Below are 26,455 nucleotides of genomic sequence, written 5' to 3'. Positions count from 1 at the left end.
CTCCTATGCCTAGTTTAAGCCTGAACATAATACATAATGAATACAAATATTTTCTTAAAAAACTTTTATTACTTCTTAAAGTTTTTATTTATTCATGGGAGGCACACACAGAGAGGCAGAGACATAGGCAGAGGGAGAAGCATGCTCCTTACAGGGAGCCCAATGTGGGATTTGATCCCCGCACCTAGGATCATACACTGAGCTGAAGGCAGACACTCAACTGCTGAACCACCCAGGAGTTCCTGAATACAAATATTTTCAAAATGAATATATCCCTGTGCCATTCTTCTGGGCATGTATCTAGTCATTATTGGCCAGGAATGAATCCTTCTGGACAATTTTGCATGCTGGTATCTATACCTAAACTTCATTAAGTGGGTTCATTGTTATGGGGGATATGCAGAGAGACTTTATAGCTATTGTGTCAGGTTAAGATTCAGTGAGTAATAATGGGAACATAATACTTACATGTTACATGACTGCTATTGGTTGGGTTTCAAGAGAAAGCTTATTAATCCTAGCATTTCCTGTGACAGAAGAGCAGCTTTGTAGATTTGTCTTTTTCTGGGGGGATGATTCAACTTACACAAATTTAGTTCCATATAGTTTAAGTAAGAAAAAGATACAAATCTCATTTACAATTGTACCAAAACTCATAAGATGCTTAGGAATAAACCTAACGAAAAAGGTAAAGAATCTGTACTCTAAAAACTATAGAACACTTATGAAAGAAATTGAGGAAGACACAAAGAAATGGAAAAACATTCCATACTCATGGATTGGAAGAATAAATATTGTTAGAATGGCTATGCCACCCAGAGCAATCTACACATTCAGTGATGTCCCTTTCAAAACATTATCAACATTTTTTACAGAGCTGGAACAAATAATCCCAACATTTGTATGGAACCAGAAAAGACCCTGAGTAGCAAAAGGAATGTTGAAAAAGAAAACCAGAGCTGATGACATCACAATGCTGAGCTTCAAGCTCTATTACAAGCTGTAATCATCAAGAAGGTATGGTACTGGCACAAAAACAGACACATAGATCAGTGGAACAGAATAGAGAACCCAGAAATGGACCCTCAATTCTATGGTCAACTAATCTTCAACAAAGCAGGAAAGAATATCCAATAGAAAAAAGTCTCTTCAATAAATGGTGCTGGGAAAATTGGACAGCTGCATGCAGAAGAATGAAACTGGACCTCTTAAAAATATTTTATTTATTCATGAGAAACACAGAGGGAGAGAGAGAGGCAGAGACAAAGGCAAAGGAAAAAGCAGGTCCCATGCAGGGAGTCCGATGTGGGACTCGATCCCAGGATCACTCCCTGGGCCAAAGGCAGGCGCCAAACTGCTGAGCCACCCAGGGATCCCCAAAACTGGACCTTTTATGTACACCATACACAAAGATAAACTCAAAATGAATAAAGGAGCCAACTGTGAAACAGGAATCTATCAAAATCTTAGAGAAGAATACAGGCAACAACCTCTTCAACCTCGACCACAGCAATTCTTGCTAGACGTGTCTCCAAAGTCAAGGGAAACAGAAGCAAAAACGAACTATTGGGACTTCATCAAGATAAAAAGCTTCTACACACAGGAAACAGTCAACAAAACTTAAAGGCAATCTACAGAACTAGAGAAAATGTTTGCAAATGACAAATCAGTTAAAGGGCTAGTATCCAAGATCTACAAAGAACTTGTCAGACTCAACACCCCAAAAAAGAAAAAAATCCAGTCAAGAAATGGGCAGAAGACATGAACAGGCATTTCTCCAAAGAAGACTTACAAATAGTCAACAGATACATAAAAAATGCTCCACATCACTTGGCATGAGGGAAATACAAATAAAACCACAATGAGATACCACCTTACACCAGTCAGAATGGTTAAAGTTAATAAGATGGGAAACAACAAATGTTGGCAAGGAGGTGGAGAAAGGGGAACCCTCTTACAATATTGGTAGGAATGCAAGCTTGTATAGCCACTATGGAAAAGAGCATGAAGTTTCCTCCAGAAGTGAAAAAATAGAACTACCCTATGACCCAGCAATTGCACTGCTAGGTATTTACCCCAAAGATACAAATATAGTGACTCAAAGGGGTACCTGCACTCCAATGTTCACAGTAACAATGTCCATAAATTCAGAAGTATAGAAAGAGCTGACATGTCCATGGACAGGTGAATAGATAAAGATGTGAGATATATATATCATATATAATTCATATATATATATATATAATTCAGCCATCAGAAAGAATGAAATCTTACCATTTACATTGACTTGGATGGAACTAGAGGGTAGTATGCTGAGCAAATAAGTCAATCAGAGAAAGTCATCATATAGTTTCACTAATATGAGCAATATAAGAAAGTGCAGGGGATCATAGGGAAAGGGAAGGAAAATGGAATGGGAAGTCATCAGAGGGGGAGACAAACCATGCCTCTTAACTATGGGAAAGAAACAGAATTGTTGGAGGGGAGGTGGGTAGAAGGATAAGGTAATTGGGTAATGAGCATTAAGGTAGGTACATGATGTGATGAACATGGAGTGTTATATTCAACTGATGAATTACTAAATTCTACATCTGAAACGAATGATGTAGTATATGCTGGCTAATTGAATTTAAATAAAAATGTACAATTGTAAAATGCCACATAGATTGTGTCTGCTTTGTCAATGAGGTTTTTGTTTTGTTTTGTTTTGTTTGTTTGTTTGTTTGTTTTTTGGTGGCAGCCTGAAAGCAGTCCTCCTGAGAAGTATTAAATGTTATCTGTGTTATGAGTTGAAGCTCTTTAATAGCAGTGTTAAATGCTTCTTATTTTCTATAGATCATGTTTTCTTATAATTGAGCTCTCCATCAACCCAAACAAGGTGCCATTACATTCAGTTCCCTGTTGATTATTATTGTTTTGATGAGATCCCAGGGAAAATATTAGTGGCTCTTAGCAGTAGTCTAAATTTTAATAATTTTGTTAAGGATAGAGGACATGTTTTGGATAAATGGTTCATAATTCAGATTGATTTGTGAGAGAGAAGTTAAGATAAATTATAGTAATCACATTAATAGCTGTCATTGATTAAATACCTACTGTGTTTCATACTGATACATTTGATACAAACATTAGTATTTTCACTTATGAAAGTGGACATTGAAGTTCAGTGAAGGTAAGTACCTTTCTCAGATCTTAGCTAATGAATGGGTGAAAGGAGAAGGCTGGGCCCAAAGAGAAGGGTATTTAAGAAGTTCGAGTTGTGTATATTAGAGTGGGGAAGAAATGAATATTCTAAGCAAGGAGGTGATATGATGGGAGCTATACCTGAAGAAAAGTATTCTTGTGTTAGTGGATTGGTGGGTGACATGTCTGTGGTCAGGGCCATAATTTCCAATAGATGTCTGAGTTTAAACCTCAGAATATTTTTTTAATAATAAATTTATTTTTTATTGGCGTTCAATTTGCCAACATACAGAATAACACCCAGTGCTCATCCCGTCAAGTGCCCCCTTTAGTGCCCGTCACCCCTCCACCCCCACCCCCCGCCCTCCTCCCCTTCCACCACCCCTAGTTCGATTCCCAGAGTTAGGAGTCTTTATGTTCTGTCTCCCTTTCTGATATTTCCTACCCATTTCTTCTCCCTTCCCTTCTATTCCCTTTCACTATTATTTATATTCCCCAAATGAATGAGAATATATAATGTTTGTCCTTCTCCAATTGACTCATTTCAGAATATTTTAAAGTTCATAGAGTTCTCTGTAAAACACAGCTTGGGAGTATCTTACTTTTTTAGGCTATATCAATAAAAAGCTAGAAGGTGGGCATGTTAGGAAAATATTATAGGTTATCACATAGGCAGGAGTGTTTTTTAGAGTACAAGTACTTAGAAAATGTAGTCATCCAAGACATTTATGGCTTGTAAAATTATTCATCTTTATGCATGTATTTATAATCAGACCCAACTCCAACACACATACCCACTCACCTCCTCATGTATATGTCCTATCATAACAACTACTGATATTAAAAGCAAAGGTTTTAACTTTTTAAAGTCGTAGAGTTTTAGTATTCTTGGTTTTATCTTTTCATTGAACAAATATTAATAAAGGCCTACTCTGCTAGGTACCAGAGATGCAATGACAATTTAGTTTATGTTCTTCTTGTAGAAGATACAGAAAAGAAATCATGGAATTGTAATACTCAATAAATGCTACAATGGCAATTTGTTCTCTTGCTGAAGCAGAAACCTGAATACTGAGCTGTGAATTACTAAGATAGTGAAAAATGTTAGTCTATCAGATCTCAGTTCAGCTGGGTTGTTCGCTCCTTCTCCTTATGTACTTATAAATTCTCCTAAGGTTGTAAAAATGTTTTATTTATGAAATATTGCAGACAAGGGAAAGATAAGACTTTAGTAAATGTTGAAAACTGTGGTTAAAATTTGAAGCTATGCCATGGAACTCATTACACTCAACATAAATATAATTTGAGGTAAAAGAGAGAGCCTGAAAAATAATCTATAGCTATCTCCCACTTTTTGAAATTTTGTGTTACACCACTTTGATTTTATGAAAGACTTACCTTAGTATCTGTTTTTGCTAAATGAAAGAAATCCAAATAGGATATTCACTTTTATGTAAAAATGCAAGAAGCAAAGTAATGTTTAATGTTTGTTTTGTAGCTTGTCATTATACAGGCAGTGCACATGTGGAGCAGTAAGAATGGCACCACCAGGCTCCTTCCCTTGGAACTACACTCAGCCTCTTAGCATCAATCTGTCACAGCTTTCAACTGTCTGTGTGCACCTGTGCTTTATCTCAATTCATTATGTGTATCCACTAGCAAGATGTGTCCTAAGGATCAGAAAAGCCTAAGAGAAGTTATTCAAGGGATTTGGGAATGCTCAAAAATTTTACCATATGAATTAATAGTAAGTGCTTCTTCACTATAAGCCATTTGGCTTACAAAATATTTGATTGGAACACTCTGAGATAGCAGGGGAAACCTGTATTTATAAATTAATAAATTTATAAGGTTCTAAGGTATAAGTAGATATGAATTTCAAGATAGTGTTAAGGATCTACTGTAAGAAAGGCAAATAAAAAGCCACTGTTTTGAATCTTCTAAAAACAAGTCACACAAGAGATCACAGTGGAAATACCATAATAATGATGATGATGGTTTTACTCTTGAGGATGTCTAGACACTACTGGCTTAAATATATGAGAATTTATTCTCTAGGTCTTGGTGGCTATTTGGACATTTACCCAAAGAAATGGGTATAGGTCTTTTCTGATATTAGTCATTGAGTTTTGAAAGATTTTGATACAAAGCAATAAGAAATTGAAATACATTTTTTAGTACAAATAATAGCTCCTGCTCTGATTCTGCTATTCACATGTGCCTGATTCTGGTTAAGCCAGTACACACTATTAGATCAACCTCTCCATAGATAATAAATATTAACTCTGGAAAAATATTTTTAAAAACAGAAAGAAAAATATGTAAGAGAATTGGAGAACAACCCAAAGCAGAGACATACTAGAGGGTGTCCACTGTTGGTGGAAGGGGCAGTATTGGGTGAATATCACATTTTTATGGCTTTCAGCCTGAAAGCATGTTTCAATTTTGTGCCATGTCAGGCAGTGAAAACCTACAGTCTTATTGGCATCAAAACCAGGCAGACTTTAGGGCAACCATAGCTAATAGAAAGTGAGGGGGATCCCAGAAAGGAGATAACTAGACGGGGTGACCACAATTTGTTGTTTAACCTATATAAATCCCTGGATGGCCCTTGAATCAGATCGTGTACAACAGACCCCAAGAATCTTAGTTTAGGCTAAAAGAACAATTGCCTGCAAAAAAGTAGACAGAGTATACAGTTTGAGGCCAGCCAAGTTAATTGGCTGCTAAAACACACACACACACACACACACACACACACACACACACCCCAACAACACTTCAGAAAATAGAACCAAAGCATATTGTTATTGTTTATAATTCATATTGTCATGATTACAGAATACAATATGAAACCACCTGACATATTAAAATGTAGCAAAATATTTATTCTGCATTGGAAAAAAACCTCCGATCAGTGTTCTGAGATGAAACCCAGATGTTGTGATTAGCAGACATGGATTTCAAACCAGCTATTAAGGATTGAATTGCATTCCCTTCAAAAAGATATATTAAAGTCCTAATACCCAGAACTTCAAAATGTGACTTGTTTGGAAATAAAGTCATCTTAGAAGTAATCAATTTAAAATTAGATTGTGAATGTGAGCCCTAATCCAATATAACCAGTATCTTACAAGGGGGAAATTTGAACAAACGGGCATGCAAATGAAGAATACCATGTGAACATGGAGACTTATATCTATAAACCAAAGAATGCCAAATGCCAGCAACCCACCACAAACCAGGAGAGAAATACGGAGCAGATTCTTCCTCACAGCTCTTACAAGGAACTAAGCTGTTGACACCTTGAACTGTGAGACAATAAATTTTCATTGTTTAAGCCACTCAGTTTGTGATTCTTATAGCAGTTCTAGAAATCAAATACATCTGCTATTATCACTGTGCTCAGAGATGTAAAGGAAATGTTTGTTGAAAGAGAAATTCAGAAATTTCAGCAGAGAAACAAAAACTATCAAAAAAGAATGAAAGAGAAGAACTGAAAAATATAGTATCAGAAACAAAATGAAATCACTAGATGAGAATAACCAAAGAATGAGGTGGGAAAAATTCAGTGAATTTGAAGCTGTAATAAAAATATTTAATATAAAAAGCATAGCCAACAGTATTGAAAAATAAATGAACAAAGCATTAGGAACACAAAAGAAATGTCTCCGCTTAAATGTAGATCGGTGTTCTAGAAAAAAAGGAGAGACTGGGACAGAAACAGTGTCTGAAGAAAGAACAGGTGATGATTTCCAATTCTTTTTTTATTTGTTTTTATTGAAGTTCGATTTGCCAACATATAGTATAACATCCATCCAATTCTTGATGGAAGGCATATAAGAAGCTCAGTGAATCTGTCATGGTTAATACAAAGAAAAATTCCTAGTCAAATCATATACGAATTGATGAAAATAAAATATAAAGAATATTTTGAAAAGAACTAGAAAAAATGACATATTGCATACAGGGGAACAATGAATAAATGATGATGGACTGCTCATCAGTATCAATGAGTGCCATAAGGTATATCTATATATATCTATATATGTACCTCTGAATGTTTGAGAGAAAGAAAATAATAAAAGTCTTCCTAGAATATATCACTGATAATATTCTTAAGAATGAAGCAAATAACTATAAGTTCACATAAAAGAAAACTAAGAGAATTTTTGCCATGAGTCTAGCACTAGAGGAAATGATAGAAGAATTCCTTCAGACTGGAGGAAAATTATGGTCAATGGAAACACATGTCTTTAGGAAGGGATCATACATATCAGAAATAGTAAATTTGTAAATAAATATCAAAGGCTTTTTAACTTCTTCTTTTTAACTTCTTGATATACAATTGCATAAAAATTTGATGCCATTATATTGTTGACATGTAAAGTATGTAAATGCAATACATATGAAAGCTAAAACATAAAAGATGAGTTATGTTATAAATTGAGTTATGAATTGAACTATATGTTTGAAATTTTCTACATTTGATGTAGAATGATACAAAATTAACACTAAGTGGACCGTAAAAAAATTGATGTATAATATAATTCCTTCAGCAACCATTATAAAATAGTGCAAAGACCTATAGCTAAAACCAATAGATATGTTAAAATTAAAAAATATTTAAATACAAAATGAAGTAGCTCTTGCGGTGAGCATAGCATAATATATAGAGAAGCTGAGTTACTATGATGTATACCTGAAAGTAATGTAACATTTATGTCAGTTATACTCAGATAAAAATTTTTTTAAATAAGTCAGCCAAGTAGGAACAGTAGAACAACAACAAAGAAAGCAAAATAAGCAAATAGAAAACAATGCATAAATCAAGTCATATCAAAATACATTGAGTAGTAGTGGACTGAACACACTAATGAAATAGAGATCGTCAGTGTATATAAAAGCAAGACCTAATTATATGCTATCCACAAGAAATACATTTTAAATGCAAAGATATAATAGGTTAAAGTAAATAGAATAGAATAGATAGACCTTGAAAATAGTAAGTTTAAGAAGGCTGAAGTGGCTATGTTATCACATACAATAAACTCAAAATAACATATCTTACTGGAAACCAAGGGAGATATAAAAGGGAAATTTTATGTCAGGAAGACATAACAATTATAACAGTATATGCACCTACAACACAACTTTGAAATGTCTAAGGCAAAAATTTACCAAACTAAAAGGAAAAATAAATAATTTCATCCTTGCTGGAGATTTTAACATCCTATCCTCAGCAATTGATAGAATAATAGTATCAAAATAATCAGTGGTCTATACACCGAAAGGAACCTTATGATAGGCCATAAAAAAGTCTCAGTACAGGGGATCCCTGGGTGGCTCAGCAGTTTGGTGCCTGCCTTCGGCCCAGGGCATGATCCTGGGGTTCTGGGATGGAGTCCCATGTTTGGCTCCCTGCATGGGGTCTGCTTCTTCCTCTGCCTGTGTCTCTGCCTCTCTCTCTCTCTCTCTCTCTGTCTCCCATGAATCAATCAATCAATCTTTAAAAAAAGTCTCAGTACATTTAAAAATATTGAAAACTATGATGTAAAATAGATTACTATTAATTAGAACAAAATGATTTAAAAAACCCTCAAATATTGGCAGATTAATGAATGCCTTTGTAAAATACGAATTAAAGAAGAAATCACAAGGGAAATAGAAAATAATTTCAACTGAATGTTAATAAAAATACAATGTATCAAGTTCTGTGGTACACAGCTAATTAGGCTTTAGAGGGCATTTTAGGTTTTGAGGGCTTATATTAGAAATTTGGAGAGAAATCTATATTTTTAGATGCTTACATGGCATAAAAAAGATATATAATAAATGACTTAAAGTTTTACCTAAGAAGTTAGAAATAAAAGGGCAAAGTAAACTCAAAATTGGTAGCAAGAAGGAAATAATGAAGAGCAGAAATACATGAAACCTAAAACAAACAATAGATAAAATTAATGAAGTTTAACCTTCTGCATTAGACTTCCATTATTAGAATTTAACAGTACAATCCTGTTGGCACTCTAATCTGGGAAGATAAATTTTCCAGGCTCCTGGAATCTGTGAACAAGGGAGAGTGTAGAGGTCAGAACTGGTGCTGAGTGCAAACAGTTAACATGTATCAAGAGAACAGCCATTTCAGTCACAAACGGTAATCTGGCACAAACTCCAGCAACACAGGGACTCTGTTTTGAAATTATAAATTTTTCACTCCTTAGTGCATTGTTAGAAACCACTGACTAGGGCAGCCTGGGTGGCTCTGCGGTTTAGTGCCGCCTTCAGTCCCAGGGCTGTGATCCTGGAGACCTGGGATGGAGTCCCACATCGGGCTCCCAGCATGGAGCCTGCTTCTCCCTCCTCCTGTGTCTCTGCCTCTCTCTCTCTCTCTCTCTCTCTCTCTCCCATAAATGAATAAATAAAATCCTTTAAAAAAAAAGAAATCACTGACTATTTAATGAATGGCTAGATAATAATAAATAGGATTGTTTCCCTTAGGTTCTCCTATTGGCTATGTCAGCTTGGGTGAAAGGAACAAGACAAACGACATGGTCTTGGGAAACCTGTGTGTGTGTGTGTGTGTGTGTGTGTGTCTGTGTAACTTTAACTGATTGTGAATTTCAAACTTTGATCTGTTCTCTCTTAATGTTCTTTGCCTTAACAGTGGTTTATATAATTTAACAAAAGATGTGACATTTCTATTATTACCAAGAAATGTTAAGTGGAAAGATATTCTGGGAAATAGACTCTCCATAGGTAATCAAAATTACATGAACCCAAAATGTCCAAGTCACTAATTATGAAAAAAGAATATAATTTGATTCAAATATATTACTTTGTAATTGGAAAATACAGACTGTGGTAAGTTTCAGACAGTCAAATCTTCCTACTTTTTTAGGTGATGTATCCATGGGACAGTCATTTGTAACAAGTTTCATTATGACTTTTTCATTTTCCAGAAAGCCACTTACTACAAAATAATAGGTTTTCATTTTCGTCAAGGAAATAATTCATTTGTGATAGGACATGTGTCATGTTGTATAAATTGAGGACATTGAGGGAAAGCAAAGTGATGTGATTTCAGACTTAAAAAATATTGACAGGAACACAAAATGAGTTCTATATTCTTAACTCTTCAAATGTATAATATAGTTAATTATAATTACAGTGTTGTACACCAGATCTCTAGAACTTAATCATCTTGCATAACTAAGACATCATGTCCTTTGGTTAGCAACTCCTCAGTCCTCCTCTATCCCCATGACATTAATCTTGGCAATAATTTAATTGGATGATTATGACACCAAAAACACAGGCAGCAAAAACAAAAATTTAGACAAGTGGGATTAATGCAAACTTAAAAGCTTCTGCAATAACAAAGGAAACAACGGAGTGAAAAGACAGTGTATGGAATGGAAGAAAATATTTGTAAACCACATCAGATAAGGGGTTAATTTCCAAAAGGTGTAAGAAACTATTAAAACTCAAAAGAAAATAAGACAAAAAAACAAAACAAAACAAAACACTAATAACCTGATTTAAAAATGGGCTAAAGACTTGAGTACACATTTATCCAAAGAAGGAATACAAATAGTGAACAGATATATTGGAAGGATGCTCAATCAGTACTCATCAGAGAAGTGCAAATCAAAATTTTATACCTGTCAAGATGGTGATCATCTATAAAACCCCAAATGTACAACAAAGTACAACTACTGTTGGTGAGGATTTGGGGAAATTGGGATTCTTAAATACTGTTAGGAAAGCAAAATGGTCCAGTCATGGTGGAAAACAATGACAGATTCCTCAAAATAGTAAAAATAGAACTACCATATTATTTGGGCTTTTTTAAACTAATATTTTTATTTTGAGATAATTACAGATTCATATGCAGTTGCACAAAATTATGCAGTTTTTATATACTCTTTACCCAATTTCTTCCAATGGTAACAGCTTGCAGAACTATATTATAACATCACAACCAATGTATTGTTAATGATGCAATAAAGAAACGGAATATTTTTACCACCATAAGGATTTCTCATTCTGTTGTTTTATGGCTACACTTATTTCTCTCCAGTCCTTCACACTTTCACATACTGGTAACAATTGTTCATCATTTCTGAAATTTTGTCTTTTCAATAATTATAGAATAATATGTAATACAATATATAACCTTTTGGGATTGGATTTTTCACTCAGCTTGATTCTTCCGGGTTGTGGGTGTCAGTAGTTTATTTTATTTTATTGCTGAATAGTATTCCATGGTGTGAATATACAACTGTTTAACACTCATTTGAATGAAGGATATCTGAATTGTTTCCAGTTTTGAGCAATTATGGATAAATATGCTAAAAACATTTATGTACAAGTTGTTGTGTGAAGGTAATTTTTTTTTTGTATTGATGTGTAGTTGATGAATAATGTTACATTAGTTTCACTTGTACAGCATAGTGATTTGACAATTCTATACCTTATACTGTGCTCACCACAAGTGTAGCTACTGGAGATAATTCTTAATTTCTATGGAATGAATATGCAAGAGTATAATTTCTGAGTTACCTGGTAGTTACATATTTAGATTTTTAAGAAAATGTTAAACTGTTTTCAAGAGTGGCTGTACCATTTCATATTCTCAAAAGCAATGTCTTATTGGTCTAGTTTCTCTGCATCCTCACCAGTGTTGGTTGTTGACATTTTTTATTCTAGCTATTCTGACATTTACATAGTAACATCTCATTGTGGCTTTAATTTGCATTTCCCTAATTGCTAATCATGTTGCATATTTTTCATATGCTTCTTTACTACATATGTCCTCTCTATTGAAATGTCTATAGATATCTTTTGCCCATTCTCTAATCTTTTTTTGATGAGTTTTGAGTGTTATTTGTATATTCTAGACCCTACTCCTTTTTAAATATGTGATTTTCAAGTATTATCTCATAGTCTAAGCTTGTTTTTTAAGCTTTTAACAATCTTTCACAGAGCAGAAGTTTTTAACTTTTATGATGTACAGTTATCATTTCCTTTTATAGATTGTGCTTTTGGTGTCAAGTATAAGAATTCTTTGCCTAGTACTTAGCACTAGATTCTGAAGATATTCTCTTATTATTTTTTTCTAAAAGTCCTTCATTTTTACATTTTCTATTTGTGTTCATGACCCATTTCGAGTTAATTTTTGGATAAAGCTTGAGATTTATACAAAGGCCTATTTTATCTTCCCAAAAGTAGAACTTACACTCAGACTTTTGAGAATGTATGGACAGAGAAAAAGCAGATGAGAGTGCTTACTTAGGAAACACGTCATCATGCAGAAAATGTAAGATCTTGATTTTGAAGGGCATTATCTGTGTCTGATGACTTTAAGTTCAATGGTTAAAGTAAAATTCATATAAAATTCCTTACTTTGCTTTCTTTTTCAGGGTAATTTTGAGAATAAAATAATGTAATTGATGAAAGATTTGTAAATTGCAAATTCAGTGTTACTTAAAATTATTTTTTGATTGAGTGCAGCAGATCATAGGAAAGAAAGCTGCAATAGGTTAAGGAGTATAGATTTTTTCGCAGTTACAGTTATGTTGCATACTTGCCCATCTGTCTATATTGCAGGAGTCTATGTTTCTCATTCCACCTAATATCTGGCTCTGTGTATATCTGAAAAAATACTGAGTAAAATTTTTTACGAAATTTTTTTATATCTTGATCTGGCAATGTCCTGATCTTTGACACCTAGAATATATTACATTACATGGCTAGGGAGTTGAAGGTTGCTAATCAGTTGACCTTAAGGTAAAGTGATTAGCTTGAAATGTTCAGGTGTGACCAATGTAATTGCAAACATCTTTTAAAGTGAAAGAAGGAACCGGAAGAAGAAGTGGATTCACAGAGACATTTATTTAAAGATGTTATATTGCTTGATGGATGAAGGAGCAATTAATGCAATGCAAGCAATGAAGATACTTCCAAAAAGGCAAGTAATAGATTCTCTCCTTGGATCTTGAGAAGAAATTCAGCCTTCCTAATGTGGGACCCAGGAAATTTAACAAAAATCCCCTACCCCTGGACAAGCAGAGCAGGACTAACTCCATTTTGTGCTGCACCCGCCACCTCCTGTATGACCCCCACATGACCTGCTTATTGCTTAAGGCGCTACCCCACCCTAGTCAAGCCGCTGGGCATACCCTTATCGGAAATCGGCTCATAATAATGTAACCCCGCCTTGTGCCCGCCAAAACTGCCCGCCAATTCTGACCAAAGTAATAGGCCAGCTCAAATGGATACTATAGGGTAAAATGTGATTCAATCGGCCACCTGCATGTGGAACGACTTGACTGCAACTTTCTGTGTATGTTACAATCCCATTGGCCACTGGCCCCTATAAAGCTGGTACGCCTCTTAGTCTCGGGGTCCAAGTCCCTGCTCCGCCGTTTGGGGTATACTTGGACCCAAGCTCGAGCTTGTAAATAAACCCTTGTGTGTTTGCATCGGTATAGGCTCCTTGGTGGTTTCTCGGATTTGCAATCTTGGGCACAACACCTAACACCTTGATTTTAGCCCAGTGAGACCCATTTTTTACTTCTTACTGCCAGAACTATAAGATAATGAATGTGTGCTGCTTTATGTAACTATGTTCGTGGTAATTTTTTATGATAACAATAGGAAACCAACTCAGTGCTGAATTGTTACTTAACTAAATCAAGTTAATAGGTTATATTTTTTTATTTCCGTGAACTCCCAGAGTACTTTATCTATCCATGTTTCTATCTTTTGTCTCTTGTTTAATGCTGGGTCTCCAACACTTGGTAGGATGCATAGAACATAGTATGTGCTCAAAAGTATGTTGATTGAGTGTATAGATAAATGAACATCTTTCTCATCTTAATTAAGTTCAACATGTTTATTGGGTATCTATTATGTGCCAACCACTGCAGTTTGGGGGTACTGGAGGATTAGAACATGGAATAAGGTACATAACATTCTAGTAAGGGGGATGGATATCAATGACTCTATAATGCAGAGTGGTGAGAAATATGACCAGAACTTTGAAAAATATGTATTGGGTAAATTAAATAGCTGATGATATTTTTTGCTGTCCAGAAGAGAGGAGTTGTATGAAGTTTTCAAGTAGAAAGGACATATGAAATGAATCCTGAAGGATAATTATGTGGCTTTCATAAAGCAGCAGAGGCTTGTTTAGGTAGAGGACACAGCATTTGCAAAGGCACAAAGATGTGAAACTTCAAGGCATATTCAGGAAAGGGTTGGTTGTTCTATGTGGGAGTGTGAGTATATATGTGGGGGAGAAAGACACTATGAAAGAGTTTTGTAAATAAGGTTGAATGCCATTCTGCATAATTTTGATTTTATTCTGAAGACCGTATAGAGAAAGTAATTGCAACATCAAGAGTGATGTAGACAGATTATCATTTTAGAAATATACCACTGACCGCTATGTGGAGGATGAATTGGAGGGGGGACAAGAGGCAGTTAGGGGGCTGTCACGGCAGTCAGGACTCCATGTGATGAGGGCTGAATTACAGCAGGTGCAAGATTGTCAGCGTTCTGCAAGTCCTTTTATTTTTTTATTTTTTTGCAAGTCCTTTTAGCAGTAAGTGTGAGAATTGAATTGAGGGCTGACTGGTTTGGGAGGAGGGTGGTGAGGGAAATGGAGATGTCAAATATGTTTTGAGTTGGGGTGGCTGGGCAGATAATAGAATTGTGATCTGTGATACACATAGTAGAAAGTATAGTTTAAAGGATCAGTAGAAATTAATGCTGGAGATATTGAGGTTAACAGCAAGACATGCAGATAAAATATGAAATAGCTATATCTTAGGAATGATATTAAATCTAGGAATATTGATATGAAAATCTCAGATGTTATTATATTATTGTCTTCTAAGTCCATGGTAGTATGTAGAAAGTAAATAGCCTCTGAAACTAGATAGACTCAAACTTAGATACCACATTTACCTCTCATTACTTGGATAAACATAGGCAAATCAACCAACATTTTTATCTATGGAATAAGTACAACAATACTTATTTCAAATAATTTTTTAAATTAAAGCATGTAACATACATCAAGTGTATTATATACTCAGATATACTTACTTACTTCTTTTATTTAAAGTGTATTATATACTCAGATATACTTATTTACTTCTTTTACTTAAAGTGTATTATATACTCAGATATACTTATTTACTTCATTTCTAACCCCTTATCTCTTTTACTTAATGTTGAAGTTCTCGTTTAATGGGGTTAATATTTTTATTAACCTTTATATAAGATGAATTGCAGGTGCTCAATAAATGACAGTTGGACTTAATTATTTAAAATATTTTAAACTGGAAAAATCCATATTCACGAAAAATATTTTAAAAATCGAATTGTAAAAATTAGAAGTTAAAGTTTCATCTTCTCTAATCCCACTTCCTATAGGTGAAAATTGTCAATATTTTAGTATAAAAGCGTGCAGATTTTTACTCTGTATATATAAATAGATAATAGATACTTGGATTAGTAAAATGATATTATATTAAAAGGTTTCATCAATTTGCTTTTGTCAGTTAACAATGTATGTATGGTAGAGTTCATGTCAGTATACGCCCCATTCTTTTCATGGCTGGATGTGTTTTACTGTTTGAACATACTATCATTTTTTTTAAAACTATTTCCCTTCTGATGGACATTTGCATTGTTTCTGATTTTTGGATATTACAATGTTGCAATGTGTGGTCTTAAATATATTTCTTTAAACATCTGTGAAAATATTTTTATAGAATATTTTGTCACTTGTACTTATATAACAGTACATGTTCATGGGGTATGCATATAATTTATTTTAATAGAGACTGCTCACATTTCAGGATGGTGATATGAATACTCATTCTTCAATCTTATAATATAGTGCCTAGCTTTCCTCTTTCTTGCCAACAGTTTTATTTAAGAATTGGCCAAAATGTGAGGGACAAACTTGTTCAAATGAAATTTTAATTTACATATTTAAGATACCAGTGAGATTGGGCCTACTTTTCTATTTATTGGCAATTTGAATTTTTTTTTAATCTCTGAGCTTTTTCTTTTAGTTCTTGGTCTGTAATTCATGATTTCATGTTTATTGCTTTCTTAATGTGGCATAAGAGAAAGATTGAGAACGTCTGAGTGTTTCTTTAAAAGAATAGCTTACAACTGTTCTATGTGAAAATGAGCAACCTACTTTGTGATGTCCCATGTCAAGACCCTGAAAATCACCATTAATAGTGGCATATGTGGCAGTCATTGGTCACTGCACAGAAAATAACCCTGTTGAGTTAAGAATATGCACTTGATTTCCGCTCTTTCTTCTTCACAAAATATTAAGACAAAAGGAAGAGTGATCTTACTGAGCAATTACTTAGTTCCATATTATTGTACACTTTATCTCATTAATATTCTCCTAACCTCATTATTCATAGCATTTTTTTCAGATGAATGGTCAGAGGTGCAGCAGGAGGTTAATTAAGTTTCTCAAATTCACGCATTTTTAATGGTATCTTTGAGCTTAAGTTCTAGGTATTGCCAAAGTCCATATTCTTTCCACCATGACATAGTGCTTCTTAATTAGACAAATTCTAATAATTCTTAGTAGCAATCTCCCTGTATATATATAGTATTGTGGAAACTGCTTAAAGGACAGTTTGATATTTAGCAAAATAAAGGCAGCATGTGGCAGTGAATGCTGCAAATAAGCAGTGCTGTTGTAGCTCAAAAGAGGAAGAGAAAGATTTTAGCAAAGTAGGGCTTTAGCTGAGCCTTGTTGTAGCTCAAAAGAGGAAGAGAAAGATTTTAGCAAAGGTAGGTCTTTAGCTGAGCCTTGGAGAAAGGGCAGGAGCTGGATATATGAAAAGGGGAGGCAAGGCCTTCTAGAGGGGAGTATTGGTTTAGGCAAATATGAGGTGGATCTTATATTATGGTTCCAGCAGTGGACAATGATGCTTTGCAGCTAGTTTTGACCAAAGAAAGCCATGGATGACAAGATCATTATTTTGTGGGTTTTCCTCAGGCATATGAGATATGTTGTGTGTTTAAGCATGCAGTGCTAGCTTTTACCTAGTTCTCAGAAATTCCCAGATGGTGATATTAAATATTACAAGTAGAAGGGGCATTACAAGTAAAACAAATAATTTTTCATGTAGTATCCAACAGAATGAAGAAAGGAAAAGATTTGCCCTACTGCTTTTTCATGTAACTGCCTGGAGGACAAACTTAAATATTTGACAGAAAAGCTGATGGGAAAAAAAAAGAAATTATTCAAAAGTAAATTGAGGACAATAAAACCAAGGTTGCTTCCTGTAGTCATTAGAAATGTGTGTAGAGAAAAGACTATTTCACAGAGATAAGAAAATGGCATTAATGTTTTCTGATACAGAGTCATCAAAATCTATTTAGTTTTTATGGCTAGATAAGTTTCTGACCTTTCAGGAGACTTCAAAGACAGATAAGTGGGTAGATAAAACACCCCAATGGAATTTAATTAAAACTATAATGAACATTGGTTTTGAGTTGTCTGGATGAATTCTCAGCCTCTTGCAGTTTGTGTAACATTGAGAGATTTTGCTTGAGGCAAGTTTGTACATTTGGCTGTGAGATATGTGCTGATTGTGTATTAAAGAAACAAAGTAAATATTCAGGTCTGTTTAGAAGTGAAGGCCCTCTATGTTCTTTGAGACCATAGTGGTAGAAAATGAACTAAAGACAAAGTTGACAGAGTTTCAAAGGTTAAAAATCATAAGATAGTAGTACTTTCATAATAGCTATAATTTTATTGTGTTTATTATGTGTCAGGGATATTATTTATATTCCTTAACTCATTTATCCTTCATAATAACATTATGAGGTAGATAGAGCTTATTATTAACTCTATTTTATAAATGGAGAAACTGAGGTCTAAAATAGTAAAAAGTTTATATAAGTAGTTCATATAAGTTCATATAAGTAGGTGGCCCTGCTGGGATTCCTTTCCAAGTTTGTGTGACTTTGTCATGTCACCCAAATCTTAACTACTTGCTATACTGGTCTTAAACTATGCTAGACATCATCTAGTTCCATTTGGTAGGAGCAGTGGTGTGGAAGATAGAGGACTGGACATAGAGTCATAAGACTTGCGTTTAAATTCTAGTTTGATACTTACTAGTTGTATAACTATCAGCCGAACTGGAATACATGTCCAAGATGATTCAAATATGTGTCTGGTGGTTGATACTGACTCTTAGCTAGGAACTCAACTAGAGCTTATTCATATAACTTTGAATTTAAACAGTTTGTTCCTGAAATGTCAATTACTTCTGTTTGCTTGACAAACTTCTTTTTTTCCCCCTTAAACCCTATATCCTAAGCCTTCATTCCAGAACTATCAGATTGACTTGATCTGATCATCCTTGTAGTCTTTGAATAAATTGTTCATCTCTCTGTTAGAATTCTCATTCTCTGATATTGTAGGTATTGAATTAGAAGTTAATCTATACCAATAGACTGCAATCCCAAGTGTTAAAGTCAAAACTTTCTATTTTTTTTTCTTCGGATAATAGACATTGTCTCCATAATAGGTGTCTGATGAGTGCTGATTTATTAGATCAATCTTCCACTACAGTATTACGAATGGTCAGAAGATTGTTTGTATAGCAGTTACCCTATTTATCCAAGTGAAATAACTGGGTGAAGTCAGAGGGTGAATCACAACATCACACAATTTCCTCATTAAAACAGGATAGAATTTTATACATCTCTATATTTTACTTTTTTCATTAAAGATACACTGACAATAACACTATTTGCTTGCATAAACTGTGAGGGCTTAAGAATTATTTCAAGTACACATTATTTGCTTTATCACACAGATGCAGCTCTATGAATAATGTAGGCAATTCAGTAGAATTTGCTATACCTAATATTGAATAGGAGGACTTCCAGGGAAAGTGGCAGGGTAAGAGGACATTAGGCTTACCTTGTCCCCCAGGTATGCCTAGATAATACCCACATCAGTGTAATATCAAATAGAAGTTGTAAGAATTATTATATCCAGCTAAGTATTTTAGAGGCTATAGTGTTCCTTTTTATGTCCCAAATATTTACTTAAATATACACCTAATGATTAATTCACCATTCATTCATCACAAAAATACCTGTTTAAGTACTCAATGTTTAGGTTAGAGATTAAAATTGAATAACACTATTTTAGAAAGCTCATTTGATAATAATTACCAAATAGGTAAACAGTATAAAAATAGGAGATAAGTGAAATAATGGAGGTAGCAGCATAAATAAAGTATATGACACACAGGTGGCATGATTCTGTTTGAATGTTTAAGGTGATGTGCCACAGAGGATGAGATAATTGAAGTGTGTTTTGAAAAATGAGAGCAAACTAGTAGAAAGAATGAGTTGGTGAGTGAAAAGAGCATTGCAAGCAGAGTAGACAGTAAGGACAGACATGGAGTCACAGACATCAGAGACAATCTACTCATGACGCCACTTCTTTAACTTGGGAAGCCATAGAAAGTTTGGGAGAAGGAGATTGCCATGATCAAAAGGTGATCTTGAAGGCAAACATAGATATATTATGGGAAAATGATGACAGGGAGGAGAAAGCAGGGGAAAGCGTTGGGAAGTTATTGCAACATTTTGGGCTGATGGAACTGGGGGAATGATGACATAAGTGTGGGTAATAGACACAGCAAAGCATAGGATTTGCTCTCAGATTGTAAAGTGAGATGAGAGGTACTGAGAGAAGAAGCACACTGTGCTAAACTATAGATCTTGGTGATTGAGCAGGTAATAGTAATATTAGCATAGATTAAATGGGAAGAACAGAGAGAAAGTTCCCTTTTAGAAAATACATTTGGAATACACATTCATACCCATGATTCTACTGCTGCCAGAGATGTTCCACAGCTTTGCTGAGAGGCCAAGGCTTCCTACCTCCAGCATGTAAGCAGGCAACATCTTTGGAAACTGATCCATGAATTTTAGGTAAGCCCAGATGTTATGCCAGTAGGAGCATATTGCAATAGGAATTCACATTTTATCTTTAATTGACACACAATGGCAGCAAATAACATAATTTGCATTCTGGTAATGAAGCCAAGCCAGTACTTGATTTGGAGACAATAGTTTGGGATCTCTATCTGGACATGCAGAGGCTCTTCGCCCATACAAATGAGCACAAATATAGCAGGCAATCTTTAGTGACTAATAATGTCTCCTTTCAGATTCTGAGCAGAGTTTGTTTGCTTGTTCATTGTTTGTTTCTTTTCTGATTTTGGCATGCTGTGTGGCATCACAACCCCCATTCTGCCTGGCTGCAAGAGAATCAAAGCACAGTTAATCAAGTAGAAAATTTACAGATTCACAAAATAAATCTAAATAGACAAACAAACAAAAACAGTGTCTTGTATATATACGGAGATTTGAAGAAAATGTTTTTCTTCTAGGCTGGAATAAAGTGGCATTGTCTTCTCTTAAGTTACTCTATTAAAAAACGATCATAGCAACACTAACAGCCAAGCAAAACAAAACAAAAAAACATAACACTACAATGATATTTCTTAGTATTGTAGTTTTATGATTCAGTCTTATTTGTTGGAACTGATAATAGCTGTTATAATTAAAATGTATAAACATCTGTCCTTATGACACATTAGGAAAAGGCTGATGCTTTTCCCAGTGGTCCCCATCTGAAATCACGGGTAACTCTCCCTGAAGATCCAGCTTATATTGCTCTTGAAGTGGTCCTGATTAGTATGAAGTACTGTTTTAGTCTCTTAGAAGCCTTAGGCCATTCTTATGGTAGGATATGCAATTATCATCCTGCCCAGATTTTTGATAACCTGAGTTTCAAGGGATAAGGACAGAGTGACAAGGAAAGTTGGTTTTCCTAAATCACCTGATGAGTCCCTCTTCTGTCTCCTGCCCCATGTGTATTATTTCTATCTTAGCTTCTCTGCCTAGCATTCCTCAGTGTCTTCCCCACATGTGCATGTCTATGGCTATGGAAACCAGGGCTAAGCCCCAGAAGCTGCCATTGATTCACCTCCAGAATCAGCCCTGGGTTTCTCCCCACATTCTACTTTCAACTTCCTCTCATGTGGATCCCTATAACTACTGTTATAGGCCTGCCCTAGTTGGGATAATGGCTCAAATTTAGCCACCCTTGGAAGTGATGCCTGTCTCTTAACTCCAATATTGCTACCAAGGACACTCTCCTGACCTAGACACCACCTGGCCCGTTTGCTAATCATCACTCCCTGGTTTTCAAAAAGGAGGAGCATCTATATATTATCCCTCCTCTCAAAATCCAGACAGGATGCCTACCTTCCCCTTGAGATCTCTGTCCTTCAGGACCTTGGACTCTGCTTTCAAATCATGACCTCTCTCCCCCAAGTCTGAGTAAGGAATGTTCCATATCCTGTTAACAAGAGCATACTACCTATTTGACTTCCATCATCAGTTCTGGTTTTCTCTTTTTTTAAGTTTAATTTTAATTCTAATTAGTTAGAGCGTTACATTAATTTTAGGTATGCAATATAGTGATTCAACCCTTTCATACATCACCCTGTGCTCATCATAGTAATGTACTACTTAATTTGTCTCATCTATTTAACCTCTCCTCCCCATCACTCTCTCCTCTGGTAACCATCATTTTGTTCTCTATAATTAAGAGTCTCTTTCTTCATTTTTCTCTTTTTTCCCTTTATTCATTTGTTTTTGTCGCTGGAAAGTTTTACTTCTTCCTTACCTATTTATATGCCTTTTATTTCTTTTTATTGCTTGATTTGTGTGGTTAGGATTTCCAGTACTATGTTGAATAAAAGTGGTGAGAATGGACATCCTTGTGTTTTCCTGACCTTAGAGGAAAAGCTCTCAATTCTTTCCCATTGAAGATGATGTTAGCTGTGGATTTTTCATAGATGGCCTTTATTATGTTGAGGTATGTTCCCTCTAACCCTGCTTTGTTCAGGGGTTTTATCATTTTTTTGTACTTTCTGCATGTATTGAAAAGATACTATGGTTCTTATCCTTTCTTATTGATGTGTCACATTGATTTGCAAATATTGAACCGCCTTTGCATCCCAAGAATAAATGCCACTTATTCTTTATTTAAATAATAAATAAATAATGGTGCATGATTTTTTAAATGTATTGTTGAATTTGGTTTCTTAGTATTTTATTTTTAAAAAGATTTTTTATTTGACAGAAAGAGAGCAAGAGAAAGAGAGAACATGAGGCAGGGGAGGGTCAGGAGGAGGAGTAATGGGCTCCTGCTCAGTAGGTACAGAACTTGAACCCAGGAGCCTGAGAACATGATGTGAGCCTAAGGCAGACGCATAACCTACTGAGAGCCACACTGGTGCCTGGTTTGCTGATATTTTATTGAGAATTTTTGCATCTATATTCATCAGGATATTGGCGTGTAGGTTTTTTTTTTTTTAGTGTTTCTTTTTTTTTGTAGATGTTTGTTTTATTGGAGTTCAATTTGCCAACATATAGCATAACACCCAGTGCTCACCCCGTCAAGTGCCCCCTCAATGCCCGTCACCCAGTCACCAAACCCCCTGCCCACTTCCCTTTCCACTACTCCTTGTTTGTTTCCCAGAGTTAGGAGTCTCTCATGTTCTGTCACCCTCACTGATATTTCCCACTCATTTTCTCTCCATTCCCCTTTATTCCCTTTCACTATTTTTTATATTCCCCAAATGAATGAGAACATATAATGTTTGTCCTTCTCCGATTTACTTATTTCACTCACCATAATACCATCTAGTTCTATCCACGTTGAAGCAAATAGTAGGTATTTGTCATTTCTAATAGCTGAGTAATATTCCTTTGTATACATAGACACAGCTTCTTTATCCATTCATCTTTTGATGGACACAGAGGCTCCTTCCACAATTTGGCTATTGTGGACATTGCTGCTATGAACATCGGGGTGCAGGTGTCCCGGCATTTCACTGCATCTGTATCTTTGGGGTAAACCTCCAGCAGTGCAATTGCTGGGTCCTAGGGCAGATCTATTTTTAATTCTTTGAGGAACCTCCACACAGTTTTCCAGAGTGGCTGCACCAGTTCACATTCCCACCAACAGTGCAAGACGGTTCCCCTTTCTCCATATCGTCTCCAACAGTTTTTGTTTCCTGTCTTGTTAATTTTCCCCATTCTCACTGGTGTGAGGTGGTATCTCATTGTGGTTTTGATTTGTATTTCCCTGATGGCAAGTGAGGCGGAGCATTTTCTCATGTGCTTGTTGGCCATGTCTATGTCTTTCTCTGTGAAATTTCTGTTCATGTCTTTTGCCCATTTCATGATTGGATTGTTTGTTTCTTTGCTGTTGAGTTTAATAAGTGCTTTATAGATCTTGGGTACTAGCCCTTTCTCTGATGTGTCATTTGCAAATATCTTCTCCCATTCTATAAGTTGTCTTTTAGTTTGTTGACTGTTTCTTTTGCTGTGCAGAAGTTTTTTTTATCTTGATGAAGTCCCAATAAGTCTTTTCTGCTTTTGTTTCTCTTGCCTTCATGGATGTAACTTGCAAGAAGTTGCTGTGGCCAAGTTCAAAAAGGATGTTGTTGCCTGTTTTCTCTTCTAGTATTTTGATGGATTCTTGTCTCACATTGAGATCTTTCATCCATTTTGAGTTTATCTTTGTGTATGGTGTAAGAGAATGGTCTAGTTTCATTCTTCTGCACGTGGCTGTCCAATTTTCCCCACACCATTTATTGAAGAGAATGTCCTTTTTTTCCAGTGGATAGTCTTTCCTGCTTTGTCAAATATTAGTTGACCATAGAGTTGAGGGGCCATTTCTGGGTTCTCTATTCTGTTCCACTGATCTATGTGTCTGTTTGTGTGCCACTACCATACCATCTTGATGATCACAGCTTTGTAGTACAACTTGAAATCCGGCTCTGATGCCTTCATCTCTGGTTTTCTTTTTCAAATTTCCCATGGTTATTTGGGGTCTTTTCTGATTCCACACAAATCTTAAGATGATTTGTTCCAACTCTCTGAAGAAAGTCCATGGTATCTTGATAGGGATTGCATTAAATGTGTAAATTGCCTAGGTAGCATTGACATTTTCACAATATTAATTCCTCCAGTCCATGAGCTTCGAATATTTTTCCAGCTCCTTGTGTTTTCCTCAATTTCTTTCAAAAGTATTCTGTAGTTTATAGAGACCAGAAGACTGTGGAACAAATCAACAAAACCAGGAGTTGGTTCTTTGAAAAAATTAATAAGATAGATAAACCATTAGCCAGCCTTATTAAAAACAAAAGAGAAAACACTCAAATTAATAAAATCATGAATGAAAAAGGAAAGATCATAACCAATACTAAGGAAATACAAAGGATTTTAAAAACTTATTATGAGCAGCTAAATGCCAATAAATTAGGCAATCTAGAAGAAATGGACACATTTCTGGAAAATCACAAACTACCAAAACTGGAACAGGAAGAAATAGAAAATCTGGACAGGCCAATAACCAGCGAGGAAATTGAAGCAGTCATCAAAAACCTCCCAAGACACAAAAGTCCAGGGCCAGATGGCTTCCCAGGGGAATTCTATCAAATGTTTAAAGAAGAAGCCATACCTATTCTACTAAAGCTGTTCGGAAAGACAGAAAGAGATGGAATACTTCCACACTTGTTCTATGAGGCCAGCATCACCTTAATTCTAAAACCAGGCAAAGACACCACCAAAAAGGGGAATTATAGACCAATGTCCCTGATGAACACAGATGCAAAAATTCTCAACAAGATACTAACCCATAGGATCCAACAGTACATTAACAAGATTATTCACCATGACCAAGTGGGATTTATCCCCGGGATGCAAGGCTGGTTCAACACTCATAAAGCAATCAATGTGATAGATCCTATCAACAAGAGAAAAGAAAAGAACCATATGATCCTCTCAGTAGATGCATACAAAGCATTTGACAAAATACAGCATCCATTCCTGATCAAAACTCTGAAGAGTGTAGGGATAGAGGGAATTTTCCTCAGCAGCTTAAAGCCATCTATGAAAAGCCCACAGCAAATATCATTCTCAATGGGGAAACTCTGGGAGCCTTTCCCCTAAAATCAGGAACACGACAGGGATGTCCACTCTCACCACTGCTATTCAACATAATACTAGAAGTCCTAACCTCAGCAATCAGGCAACAAAAAGAAATAAAAGGCATTCAAATTGACAAAGAAGAAGTCAAACTCTCCCTCTTCACAGAAGACATGATACTGTACTTAGAAAACCCAAAAGACTCCACCCCAAGATTGCTAGAACTTATATAGCAATTCGGCAGTGTGGCAGGATACAAAATCAATGCCCAGAAATCAGTGGCATTTCTATACACTAACAATGAGACTGAAGAAAGAGATTAAGGAGTCAATCCCATTTACAATTGCACCCAAAAGTATAAGATACCTAGGGATAAACCTAACGAAAGAGGTAAAGGATCTAAAACTAAATACTCGAATCTTTATTAACTGTCTTTTCTGCTGGGTGTAGTTTTTATTTGCTGTTCTTTCTCCAGTCCCTTTAGGTGCAAGGTTAGCTTGTGTATTTGAGTTCTTTCCAGTTTTTTGAGGGATGCTTGTATTGCAATGTATTTCCCTCTTAGGACCACTTTTGCTGTATCCCAAAGATTTTGAACAGTTGTATCTTCATTCTCATTAGTTTCCACAAATCTTTTTAATTCTTCTCTAATTTTCTGATTGACCTTTTCATCTTTTAGCAGGATGTTCTTTAACCTCCACGTGTTTGAGTTTCTTTGGAATTTCTTCTTGTGATTTAGTTCTAGTTTCAAAGTATTGTGGCCTAAAAATATGCAGGGAACAATCCCAATCTTTTGGTATCCTATACGTTGAGACCTGATTTGTGATCCAGTATGTGGTCCATTGTCAAGAAAGTTCTTGAGAAGAATGTGTATTCAGTTGTGTTTGGATGTAAAGTTCTGTAAATACCTGTGAAATCCATCTGGTCTAGTGTATCACTTAAAGCTCCTGTTTCTTTGGAGATGTTGTGCTTAGCAAATCTGTCACTTGCAGAAAGCGCTGTGTTGAAGTCTCCCAGTATAAGTGTATTATTATCTAAGTATGTCTTTACTTTGGTTATTAATTGTTTTATATACTTGGCAGCTCCAACATTTGGAGCATAGATATTCATGATCATTAGATCCTCTTGTTGGATAGATCCTTTAAGTATGATATAGTATCCCTCTTCATCTCTTACTTCAGTC

General features: G+C 35.3%; 1 long non-coding RNA gene across 1 annotated transcript in view; it reads left to right on the top strand.

Annotated features, from left to right (window-relative positions):
• The first annotated feature begins 11,203 nt into the window (after positions 1-11,203).
• Positions 11,204-26,455, top strand: part of LOC140615579 (uncharacterized) — a 35,296-nt gene continuing 20,044 nt past the window's right edge. Inside the window, exons 1-2 of the long non-coding RNA XR_012016088.1 lie at positions 11,204-11,285; positions 13,034-13,153. This is a non-coding gene — a long non-coding RNA (uncharacterized lncRNA). The remainder of the gene's footprint in view (positions 11,286-13,033; positions 13,154-26,455) is intronic.

The sequence above is a fragment of the Canis lupus genome, chromosome 23 (genome assembly GCF_048164855.1).
Source record: "Canis lupus baileyi chromosome 23, mCanLup2.hap1, whole genome shotgun sequence".
In the NCBI taxonomy this organism is placed as follows: Eukaryota; Metazoa; Chordata; class Mammalia; order Carnivora; family Canidae; genus Canis; species Canis lupus.
This window is presented reverse-complemented; position numbering and strand designations above follow the sequence as displayed.